At 50.3% G+C, this 12566-nt stretch overlaps 1 pseudogene; it reads left to right on the plus strand.

The window, feature by feature from the left end:
* The first annotated feature begins 567 nt into the window (after positions 1-567).
* On the plus strand, positions 568-11850 carry LOC104657274 (annotated as a pseudogene).
* Positions 11851-12566: the final 716 nt, after the last annotated feature.

A 12566-nucleotide genomic window follows, 5' to 3' on the forward strand; every position in this document is an offset into this window, starting at 1 on the left:
ATAGATTTTCCATTTTTATAGGCTTTGTATCTCAATTGAGGTAATACTGGTAATTCTTGTACTCCATTTGAAGATGAAAAATATAGGCCAAACTCATAGACCTTGCATAGAAGCTGGATAATGAAGACAGTTCTGGAGGAACACATAGACACACACACATAGACACATATATTTACAAAGTATACACACTTTTTTTTAAGTTTCTTTTTTAAAGTTTTAAAGCTTTTAAAGCAAAAGTTGACCCCTCCCCTCTCCTAGAGTGGGCAGCCCCTCCCATCTCCCAGAGTAGGTGGGGACAGTGGTTGCATGGACAGCTTTCCTTGTGACACTGCAGGGCCTCTGGACATGCTGCTGCCTGGCCACACCTCCTTTCACATTCATCTTTCTCATTGACCAATGGGCTTGGATCATTAAGGCCACGCCCCTATTTTGAGTTCTAGTGGTGCCCTGGTTACACCTTCTCTGGCTCAGTCTCACAGCTGCCTGGTAGGTGACGGGAGGTATTTTGCAGTCATTGCTGGGATTTCACTGATGTGGCCCCAACACTGCCTCCCTCCCCACCCCACGATGTTGGAAGACACTTGACAAAGTAAACAGGCCACGGCCAAGAAAAAGGTAAAACACACCAGGTCATGGCCCCCCAACCCAGCCACAAATCCCCTCCGATGGCAAAACCACTACCTAAACCATACAACTCCTGAGGCACACCAGGCTTGGCCCCCCAAACCCAGCACCTCTGGGGTTCCCCAACCAAAGTCTTGTCAGTCAGCCCTACCCCTTCAGCAAGCAGCCCAGCCCCTGCCCTTGCCAGTAACCCCAGGGTGACTTTGGGCAGGTGACTCCTGGGGCTCCCTGGTCCATACTCGGCCCTCACCTGCTGCTGCCCCAAGCCCAACCTCCCTGGGTTCTTTGGGCTCACATCTCCAAGGCCCTGGGTCCCCTGCCCAAGCCTCTGCCCTCATCAGTCACTCTGAGTGACTTTGGGCTGGTGACTCCTGGGGCTTCCTGTGGTAGACTCTGCCTTCTGCTGCCCCAAGCCCAACTTCCCTGGGCTCTTTGGGCTGGCATCTCCAAGGACCTGGGTCCCAGCCCTGCATCCGCCTCCTACATCATGGAGCGGTGACTCAGCCATCGTGCTGATGTGTTCTCCTCCTCCTCGGGAGGAATGGAATGTAGTGATGTCACAGTGCCCCTAGGAACTGTCATTACTGCTCCAAGACCAGCCTTTGATCTTAGGACCCAGTGTTCTCACCCCATTTCTGGTTCCTCTGGTTGCAGCACAAATTTCCAGCTGGAAGGAGAATGGGGACTATGGGACCTGGGAGCAAGAGTTTTCAGGCTGCCTTACTCCCTTAACATAGACATTGACAGTGTGAAAAGCCTACACTTCCTCCATGAACTCAAAACATTAACAGCACCTCTGGGTGGCAATGGGAGAACAGGTTTGGTTTGGTTTTCTCCCAAGCTTCTACTCTCCAGAGAGACTTTAACAATTTTTTCTGAGTTTTCCACCTCATACTCTAATTCTCCATAGTTCTGGGACCAGATTGCCCTTCAGTCAGTGGTCTCTGGAGTGAGATCTGCTCATCTTCTGTGTAACACATCTTGAGAAACTGAACTTGACAGCTTGAATCTTCCTCATATCATCTCAACCTGGGATGCTTTGAGTGCCACAGGATGAATGTGGGACATCTTTCTGAAGCATCAGTTTCCCTTGATTCTCTTGAGAGAGAAAAAACATTAGTGTACTTATGGATGACAGTCACATAGGTTTCTGAGAGTATACCACACCTCTCTGAAATGAGGCTTAGGTTGTTCTCTTTCTGATAAATTCCTAGATTTAACAGAAAGGCAGCCTTCTGCCATGAGGACACATTGATAGAAAAGTTTGAGAGGTACTGGTGCACTTCTTAACACTAACAGACGTGTGAGGATATATGATTCTAAACCACACAGTGTAGAGTCCCTGCCCACTTAATGTTTACTTTTCTACCTCTACCTCTGGTTTTGGTCCCTGGCAGCTGCTGATTCATGGCAAAACCCCAGAGCTTGGAGTCAAAAGACTGAGTTTAAGTTCCAGTATTGCCTTTTTTTTTTTTTTTATAGCCATGATATCAATCCCTCTCAATCACTAAGTGATTGTGGCAACACTTTGTACAGTTGTTGGTGGCATTAAATCAGATGGTGTATAAGATTATTTTGTAAAAACTGTAAAGGAGGATGTGACTATAGGGGCTTGTAGTTCTCATGAGTGTTACTGTTCTTCTTTCCCACAGTTAAAAGAATATCAGCAGAGGAACAGCCCTGGTGTTCCAGCAGGAGCAAAGAGAAAAAAGAAAAAAAATCGCAGTAGCTCTGAGACAACCACTTCTGGTGGTTGCCACTCACCTGGGGATATGAGTCTTGGCTGGCCAGGCTCCTGGGGATAGTGGGCCCAAGGGACAGTAGAGGGTAATTGTTAAGACTGTGGAAGAACTTCTGGGTACTCATTAAGAATTCTGGGTTTGAATCCTGCCTCTCCATCTGCTAGGGATATGATTTAGGGCAAGTTGCTTGAGCTCTTTGGGCCTCTCTTTTCACATCTGTAAAATAGAATGGTGTTGCTTGACTTCCATTTGTGAAGTGTAAATGAGATTTGTAATTGCTGTTGTTTTTATGTTAATCCCTAGTACATGGCCTGCTGTAAACACCCAGGACAGCCAGGAAATGGTGTTGTTGTTTGATTTTTCTCATCCCCAGTCTCAAGGGGAAGCCAGGCCAATGAGAACAGCCACTTGCCATCAGGCTGTCTCTTTAGAAGTCACTGAAAGGGCCCCAGGATGTGGTAAGGAGGGCCCCAGGCACTAGAATTAAGAGAAGATCTAACTTACCACCAGATTGCTGGGTGACCATAGAAAAATAATCACTTCTTCCCTTGGACCTCAGTTTCCTTCTCTGTAAGAAGATACTGGATAAGATCAGTGTCTTTAAATCTTGTTTTTTAGCTGGAGTCCCCTTTGTTCAAACGAACCCTTTACTCAGAAGTCTGTTTTTTTAAATGGAGGTGGTGGTGTGGAGCTCTACTAGATTCATCGCCCAGGTCCTGGGCCTGAGGAGAGGGGTCTAGTGAGTGGATTAAGAGCTGCATTGGTCAGGTGACTCCACTCTGTGACTGCATTGCTCAGGAGATTCTTCCATCTACGTGTTCCTGCCCCTGGCAAGGCAGCAGGTGGCCGTTTGGAAGAATGGCACAGGCCATGGTTTTGATCTCTGCTCTTCTTCAGCGGTTCGTTTCCCTGAACCCACATTTTCCTCCTTCCTTGACTTTCTTGCTTCTCTCTAAGCCACTTCTGTCTTTCTCCCCCTGCCCTTGTTTTTCCGTTTTTGCCTCCTGTAGATTCAGGACATTCTGAAGGTGCTGGTGTTCATCCTTAACCATTCCAATGGGGTAACGCTCTCCCATTGGACAAATGCAAGGTGAAGCAGTGCTGAGACACCTCTCTGGCTTGTTCTCTCCAGCTGTGCATGCCCCTGAGGCTTCTCTGGTTTGGGGGATACTTTGTTTTATTTTATGTTGCTGCCATTAACCTTCAGCCTGTTTATGTCTGCTTCTTCACCTGTTCAATTGAGGTTTGTCCTTCCCTGCATCTTTTACCGTCTTGGAGAAGGTGAGATTAAAGTTTAAAAGTAATTTGGGAATAATGTACAGAGCAGGCGTGTGGGATTTGCGGCTTTTCTTTTCTTTTTTTTTTTTTTTTTTGAGACAGGGTCTCACTCTCTCACCCAAACTGGAGTGTAGTGGTGTGATCTCAACTTACTGCAACCTCTGCCTCCTGGGTTCAAGTGATTCTCAAACTAAGGCAAGCCTCCTGAGTAGCTGGGATTACAGGCACCTGCCACCATGCCTGACTAATCTTTGTATTTTTAGTAGAGGGCTTCACCTCTACTAAAGTGTTTCACCATGTTGGCCAGGCTAGTCTTGAACTCCTGACTTCAAGTGATCCACCTGCCCCCACCTCCCAAAGTGCTGGGATTACAGGCATGAGCCATCATGCCCGGCCTGGGACTTGGGCTTTTGAATGCCCAGTGTGGTACTCTTAGACTAAGAGAGATGAAAAAAAAAAAAAAAAAAAAAACCTTTAGGTTTTGCCCTAAAGGCAAGGATCTATAGACTACATAAACGTTTGTGCTTATTTTGCATTAACTCACTTTGGTTTAAGAGTAGGGAACATAGGGTTAAGAGAAAATGAGTTCACATTATAGTTGAAAGGGTTGAAGCTAATTTTTCAGAGGAATTAACCATAAAAGATGTGAGGTTAACCAAACAGATGAGTGACCAAGACCCTAATCTCTTGAAAATCAAATGGACACTTACCATATTTACTGGGCTTTTGACAACGAAGGCACTTTGCTAAATAAACAGTGGAGAGAACAGCTGAACAAGGTAGGGTGCAGACTGAGGGAGGCAGACTCCTCTGAAGGAGGCAAGAGAGAAGTTTGGAACATTCCAAATGCTCAGCTCAGGGGGAGGTTGGTTCTGAATGGACTCAAGGGTGGAGGAGGTGACATTTGAGGTTGGCTGGAAGATTAAAGGTGGGTAACATGCATCCATATGGGGAGTGGGGGAGGCAGGGGGAGCGGTGAGGTCATGGCCATCATTATGAACTCACAGAGCACCTTTCAGGAGCACAAAGAGCCTGGTGGGAGGCAGGGCATAGGGACACATGGGGCTTGAAGATGACCTCCTCTGGCTGTGATTTGGCATTTCCTCCATATCTAACTTGCCTGGGAGACTCCTGCCAAGCCAAAGGAGCAGGGCAAGAATGGAGGCAGATCCTGCTGGATATGGGCATGGGGAGGGGGACTGACAGAGCACACTTGGCTGCTGTTAGAGAGTTGTTCAGTCATCACACCTGTTACCCCCAGTAGGTCAGGTCTGTCCAGGTGCTGTGACTCACCTTGCCGGCTCAGAAGAGACACTGAATGATACGGTAGGGAGCACAGGCCTAGAGGAATCCTGCAGCCATGCCCAGCCCAGGTTCTGGAAACAAAGGCCCAGATCCGCATATTTCCTTCTTGCTGTTTTGTTTTTGTTTTCATTTTTGTTTTTGAGATAGAGTCTCACTCTCTCTCCTGGAGTGCAGTAGTGCAATTTTGGCTCCCTACTGCCTTCGCCTCCCAGGTTCAAGTGATACTCGTGCCTCAGTCTCCCCGGTAGCTCGGATAACAGACAAGCACCATTATGCCTGGTTAATTTGTTTATATTTTTAGTGGAGACGGGGTTTCACCATGTTGCCCAAGCTGGTCTCAAACTCCTGGCCTCAAGTGATTCACCTATCTCAGTCTCCCAGAGTGCTGGGATTACATGCATGAGCCACTGTGCCAGGCCCCTTGCTGTTTTTATACTTTCTCTATAGCCATAACTGTTTCCCATGTAATTTTTTTTTTAATTTCTTATTTTTATTACCCCTACATCATCTGCTACTCTGAAGGATCTGGAGGTAAGAGGCCCTGGGCCAAGGTGCAGTGACCCTGTGGGCCAGCCCCCCAACCTCCTCCCACAGTGGGGACTGGGTGCCCCTCTGCCAGTTGAGACAGCCCACACACATCCCAGCCATAATGATTGTTCTCTCTACCTCTCCCCACAATCCTCCTCCAATTTCTCCTCTCTGCATGTGCCTCAGAACCAGTATCAAGAACTAGAAATAGCCCTGGACTCAAGCTCCACAACAATCGGTCAAGTCAATGAAAACACTGAGTCACTGCTAAGAGTCCAGTGGCATCCCCTTATTCCATGCGACCAATCCTGGGCTTCAGTTTCCCCTTGGGTCCTGAAGAAAGGGCCTGGGGGCCCCTGGTGCCAAGGGCAAATGGGGAGCTGGGGTGCCCAGGCCTCACCTGGAGGGACCCCAGAGCACAGAGTGTGCAGCACGGCTCTTCTGTTACTGCCCTTTTTGCTGCAGGATGGAGTCCTGCCCAGAAGGCAGCATGGCCATTTCTTGCTGCTTTTGTGTGTGGTTGTTAGAGGCAGCCTGGGACTGAGTCAGCTGCTGTGGGTTAGTTGGGGGGCACTGTGGGAATGAGCACTGGATACAGAGCTTGGAAGCCAAGTGCCCACCCTGCCCTTACCTGGCTGTGGCCTTGACCAAGTCCTAGGTGGGAGATTGGGTACTTGTACTGTGAAGGTACAGAAGAGTACCTTTAGTATGTTACCATTTGTGTAGAGAGGGGGATCGTGTGTGTGTGTGTGTACGTACTATGATAATATACATAAAACATATCTGCAAGGATTTGTAAAAAATTCAGCAGACAGCAATAGGGTGGCTGGGAGATACTTCCCTTCTGTATCTTCTGAGTTTTGGACTATGTGAATGTATCATCCTTTCAAAAAGTGAACAAAAGATTAATTTCCTCCTATCTATGCCCCCACCCCCAGCAAGAAAAATGGGCTTAGAGAATAGGATAGATCTGGGTATTCAAATCCCAGCTCTGTCTAAGTGATCTTAGGAAAGCACTTAACCTCTGATACTCCATGTTTTTCATCTACACAATAGAGGCAATTATAGTAACTGTCTCATATGGTGGTTGTGAGGATTCAATGGGATCATTAGCATGGTGCCTGATGAAGCACTCAATAATGGTTCAAACAGTGGTAGTAATAACAGTAATAACAATAGCAATATTATCTGTTCTCTCTGGGCCTCTGTTAGCCAGCTGTAAAATCAATCTTTTTCCCTGTCCCTTCCAACTGTACTGAGTTCTTTTAAAAACCAGACCATGGGCTTAGAAATGCCTTGACCCCTTACTGACCAAGTTGTATATTGAGCCTAGCCCTAGCCCTTTTAAGGGGCACTGGGTAGAACAGCCCGGGCTCCCCAGACAGAAACTTCTCACTCTTCACCATCCAGTCCTCAAGCCGCTGTGAAGCAGTCCTCGAGCGGCAGTTACAGCAGTCCATAAAGGCGCGGGCACAGCTGGAAGCACACACGACACAGGTGAGGCTTTGCACAGGGAGGTATGTGGAAGAAAGATGACCCCAGGTGGCCAGAAGCAGGTGAGGACCAGGGACAGCCCTTCCTAACTTCTGTGCCCATTCTTGCAGATGATGGAATCATTTAAACAAGCCTAGCTAGAGAGAGATGAATATGCTCAACATCTAAAAGGAGAGAGGGCCCGGTGGCAGCAGAGGGTATGGAAAATGTCAGAGGAGGTGAGGCCTGACCCTTAAGCCCCCCACCTTAGATAGGTCACTGGATCTTTCTAGGCATCTGTAAAATGGGAATAGTACAGCCAGTACGGTCATGGGTCTGGGCTTTGTGGAGGTGGAGGCGGAGAGGGAGATGGTAGCCTGTCCAGCCACCGGCCCCTCTCTCGAGGACCCCTTCCCCCTGTGCTTTGGACAGGTTTGCACATTGAAGGAGGAGAAGAAACATGACACGCACCGGGTACAGGAGCTGGAGGGGAGACTGGCCGAACTCATAAACTAGATGGGTAAGATGGGCTGTCATGGCCTGGGAGCAGGACTGGCATCAGAGGGCTGTGGGGGTGGCTTAGAATGCCCTAGGGAGGTGGGTGGATGGAAGGGCTTTGAGGCAGAGGGAAAGAGGTCTGTGACAGGAGACAGCAAGTCTTGTAATCTCCATGAACCTCAGTGTCCACATCAGCAAACAGGGAGGAGTGCCCATTGTCAGCCACCCACAGGGCTCTCTGTCTGAAAGTGACCTGGAAGATTGGCTACCATTCGAGTGCGAGGAATAATTAGCAGTGAGGCCAAGTTTGGGGAGCCTGAGAGGAGTTGCGCACCAAGAGAAGGGCTTTTATTTGTTGTTTTGTTTTTGAGAATCCAGAGGCCTTTGTTGTCTGCTTCCTTTCTCAGCTGAACCCCCGCCCCTGGAGCCCCCAGCTGGGCCCTCTGTGGTGGAACAGCACCTACAAGCTGAGGCCGAGCAAGTGAGAAAGGAGCTGGAGAGTCTGGCAGGACAGCTCCAAGCTCAGGTGCAAAACAGTCAAGGCTTGAGTCACCTGAACTGGGAGCAGGAGGAGAGGCTGCTGGAACAGGAGAGGCTGCAGGAGTAGGAGGAGAGCCTGCGGGAGCAGGAGGAGAGGCTGTTGGAGCTGGAGCGGAAAGCCAGGCTCTGGGAGGAGCAGGCAGAGACACGCATGCAAACCTTTTGGAATCGCACTACCATCAACTGCGCACTCTCTCAGAACCAAGAGCTCCACGAGCAGCTGGCTGAGCCACAGAGCAGCTTTGAGGAGCTGGTGCATTGCCCCACCTGGGGTGCCTGCCCTCCTCCCTAACCCTCCAGGCCTTTGATTCCCCACCTGTAAAATGGGGAAGTGTAGCCCTCACTTGAAATGGTAATTCTAAAGGCACCTGCCTCCACACTTCCTGGTGCCATGGGAGGTAGACACCAAGGTCTGGGGTCTCCAGCTGCGGTGGGTTGCCGCAGATTGCTTCTCTCTGTCCAGAACAATCAGAATAAGAGTGCACTGCAGTTGGAGCAGCAAGTAAAGGAGCTGCAGGAGAAGCTGAGCAAGCTGAAGGAGAGGGTAACCTCTGACCCATCCAAGGAGGGCTGGGAGGTGAGCACCAGCCTCTGGGGAGGGGAGGTGCAAGGCCAAAGGCAGCTCCAGCCTGGGGACAGGTGACACCAGCGCCCTCCAGGGCAGTCCTGTGACTGTTTCTTGCTTCCTGTCCTCTGACTTTTAGAGACGGGTAGCCTTGGGCTCCTCCCAGGTGTGGACATCATCATCCCAGCTAGGCATGGAGCTCCCCAATCATAGGGGAAGAGTCAATGGTATAAGAAGCTCCTTATTTCAGGCGCAGTGGCTCACACCTGTAATCCCAACACTGGGAGGCTGAGGCTGGAGAATCACTTGGGGTCTGGAGTTTGAGACCAGCCCTGACAACATGGCAAAACCTCATCTCTACTAAAATCACACACACACACACACACACACACACACACACAGATTAGCCAGGCATGGTGGCACATGCCTATAATCCTAGCTACTCAGGAGGCTGAGGCATGAGAATCGCTTGAGCCCAGGGGGGTAGAGGTTGCAGTGAGCTAAGATTGCACCACTGCACTCTAGCCTGGGCCAGAGTGACACTCTGTCTCAAAACAAAACAAAACAAAAACAAAAAAGGCTCCTTAGATTCAAACTGGATTCTGGCCTTGGTTCCACTAGTCACCATTCACCTACTTTGCATCTCTAAATCTCTGTTCCTTTAACTTCAAAAGGAAGTTAGCATTTTCCTTGCTGAGGTGCTGAGGATTAGATGAGATAATACATGGAAAGCATTAGGCATATAAGCACACTTAGCAGATAGTGGTTGGCTCCCTCTGCTTTTCCACCAGCCTGTGGCCTACAGTTTAAATGGTGGGAAGAAGTGTATAAGATTTGAGTCTGGGGAAGGAGGCATGGGGTTCTAGGAAAGGGAGGCAGTCACTTAGGCCTGGAGCAAGAGGCCAGGGGCCTGGGTGGGTGACAGAGCTCCACAGTGTCCTCAGTACCCTATTAATGGGCCCAGAATCTGGAAGCCAGCCATCATGTACCCTCACGCCCACGGTCTTCCCGCAGGTGAAGTTGAAGAACCAAGAGGCTCAGAGTCTGCGGCAGCAGGGAGACCAGTTCCTGGGTCACCTGCAGCAGTACATGGCTGCCTATCAGCAGCTGATCTCTGAGAAGCAGATGCTGCACAGGCAGTTACTGCTGCAGACCCAGCTCATGGACCAACTGCAGCAGCATGAAGCTCAGGGCAAAGCGGTGGCTGAGATGGCCCGCCAAAAGTTGCAGGAGACGCAGGAGAGGGAATTGCTGAGGATGAGGCCTTGAGGGGGATGACCTGGCAACCTCCGTGCCTTCTCACTCTCTTTCCTCACCCCTTATGAGCATCTGGAAGCTACCAGCCAGCAGAACCAGCAGCTACAGGCCCAGTTGAGCCTCATGGCACTCCCTGGGCCAGGTACAGGAGACCACTCAGAGGAAGAGGAGAGAGCCCCAGAAGGAAAGGGGGACTGTTAGCAGCATAGGATTGAGGAGCTGGAAGAGACCTTTAGAACAGCTGGTCATTATGCTGACCAGATGTCTGCACTAAGTTCAGCATCAATATTGTGACCTCCTAGAAGTGGGGGGCCGCCAGGTTGCCTAAGGATGGGTGAACTGGTCCAGGTCAGAAAGGGAGCAGGTCAGAACTCCCGCACCGACTGGTAGTGGGACTGTGCCTGGGCTGTATAGCAAGATCTTGGTTCTTAAAAGTAAAAATAAGGAACAGTAGCTCATTCCCTTCTGGGGAGGGGCTGGCTCAGGGTTACACAGTGAGGGTGAGGGCAGAGGTAGGCTGGCAGTACCTCCCTTGCCGAGTTGTCTGAGGACCCCTCTGTCCGCCCTCCACAGGAGATGGAGGAGGACATCTGGACAATGAGGAAGAGGAGGTGCCACGGCCCATGCTGAGCATCCTGGAGGACCTGGAGAGCCGGGAGGTAATGGTGAGACTGACTCCCCCTGCTCCCGCTTTGCCACCTTCCTCTGTGGTCCCTCCCAGACCCCCTTATGCTCTTGGTTTTCCCACCTTCTGATTTTTGTGGGCCCTCACCCCTTCCGGGAGCCAGTGGTCAGACGTCATTTCACCTGTACAGGTGCACTCTCCGAGGCCCCAAGGGAAGGGGCTGCGCTCCACCTCCCTGCCCTGTTTTTTCTGTATATGCCCCTACAAGAATACTCACCTCTTGCCTTCAGGTGGCATTTTTCAACTCCGCTGGAGCCAGTGCCCAGGAGGAACAGGCACGGCTATGTGGGCAAGGAGCAAAGGGTATGGTGCCAGCGCCTGACTCACCTTGTGGCCTTGGCCCAGAAGGAGCCAGAGGCAGTAGCCCCAGCCCCAGGGACTGAGGGTGAGTCTGTGTGTGGGCAGACCCACCAGGCCCTGCAGGGGGCCATGGAGAAGCTGCAGGTGAGTGAGTCCTGACATGGGCCAAGAAGGGTGGGGGCAGGGCAGAGCAGGTTGCTCTTAAGATGTGACCCCATTATTTTGGCCCCAGAGTGGCTTTATGGACCTCCTAAAGGAGAAGGCGGACCTGAAGGAGCGGGTGGAGAAACTAGAGCTTCGATTCATCCACCTAGCAGGAAAGACGGACACCATCAGTGAGTGAGAGGCCAGGGAAGGCAGGGGGAGCTGCAGGGCCATTGGAGGGGCCCCAGCATCTGAGCCCTGTCCTCCTGCAGGAAAGTACATCACAACATATGAGAGCCAGAGGGCAGTGCCAAAGATGCGGCACCAGGAGGGGGACATTATCAGGCTGGCCCAGGACAAGCAGGAGATGAAGGTAGGGCGTGCAGCATCTCTGCGGGTGTAGGCGTGGCCATGGGCGAGGACACTGGCACCGGCGTGCAGCTGAGCACCCCTCCCTTCAGGTGAAACTGCTGGAGCTGCAGGATCTGGTGTTGCGGCTTGGCGGCAACCACAACGAGGGGCATGGCAAATTCCTGGCCGCTACCCAGAACCCTGCTGATGATTGCGCTCCAGGTGCCCAAGCGCCCAGGAGCCTGGGGCTGCTGGCAAGCAGGGGGGTGAGTAGAGCCCTCAGGTGGGGTGGGCAGGCAGGAGCAGGGGAGGCTCACACTGCACGCAGATGCCCACTCTCCTCTCTCCAAAGATTTTTGTGAGGTGAGCTGACAGCCTGGAGCCTGCACCAGGAGTGGCCATGGAGGGTTGTCCCCACGACGACCCCACTGCACAGCAGCTCATGCAGCTGCTTCCTGAGATGCAGGACCCCCAGGAGCACCCAGACTTGGGCAGCAACCGCTTCATGCCATTCTTTTCGGGCTGCCAAGAACAGGGAGCTAAACATCGCCATCATCTAAGAGCTGGTCAAGAAATTAAAAAAGAAAAAAAAGTTATGGGGTTAATCTCCTACACAATTCATTTTACTTCATTCGAATGTTAGAGCCACTCATGATTGTTTGTGTTTCTAATTTATAGTTTACATTTATTTGTAAAAAATTAAAGGAGAGTGGGTCTTTCCCTGATGTTCACTCTGGCATCCCTTAGCATTTTTCTTTTTTAATTTGATAATTGTAGGTCATTAGAATGCATATTGAGTTTGCCCTTATGTGGTGGGAATTCAAACACGCAAAGACCCACTATTTGCACAAAACTATTCTTGCTGGTTTGGAATAGGCCACGATGCTTTTTTAATGTTATTGCAGCATGTATATTCATTACAGAATTCAGGTAAAATTTGCTTATGTTCTGTTATTATGTTTGATCAAATTCTAATCATGGTGATGTCTTCATTAGCTCAATATGTGGCTTGCCCTCAAGTGTGCACTGTTTATTACTTTGTAATATGCCACTCTGAGGACTGACATTTAGAGTTGTTTAAAGGCCAAGAACTGTAAACAGCCCTTCCCTTATTTTCTGTGTCTTGGGAATGGGAGTAATAACATTTTGGGGAGCTTTTAAAATCTCACAGAAGAGGAAAATGGCCTGCTCTGGCAAGTATGTGCAGAATAGAGTATGTTTCATTTGTTCCGGTGCCAAGAATGAACGCTGTACTGTGGTAGTTCCCTTAGGATTT

This window comes from Rhinopithecus roxellana, chromosome 11, assembly GCF_007565055.1.
Source record: "Rhinopithecus roxellana isolate Shanxi Qingling chromosome 11, ASM756505v1, whole genome shotgun sequence".
In the NCBI taxonomy this organism is placed as follows: Eukaryota; Metazoa; Chordata; class Mammalia; order Primates; family Cercopithecidae; genus Rhinopithecus; species Rhinopithecus roxellana.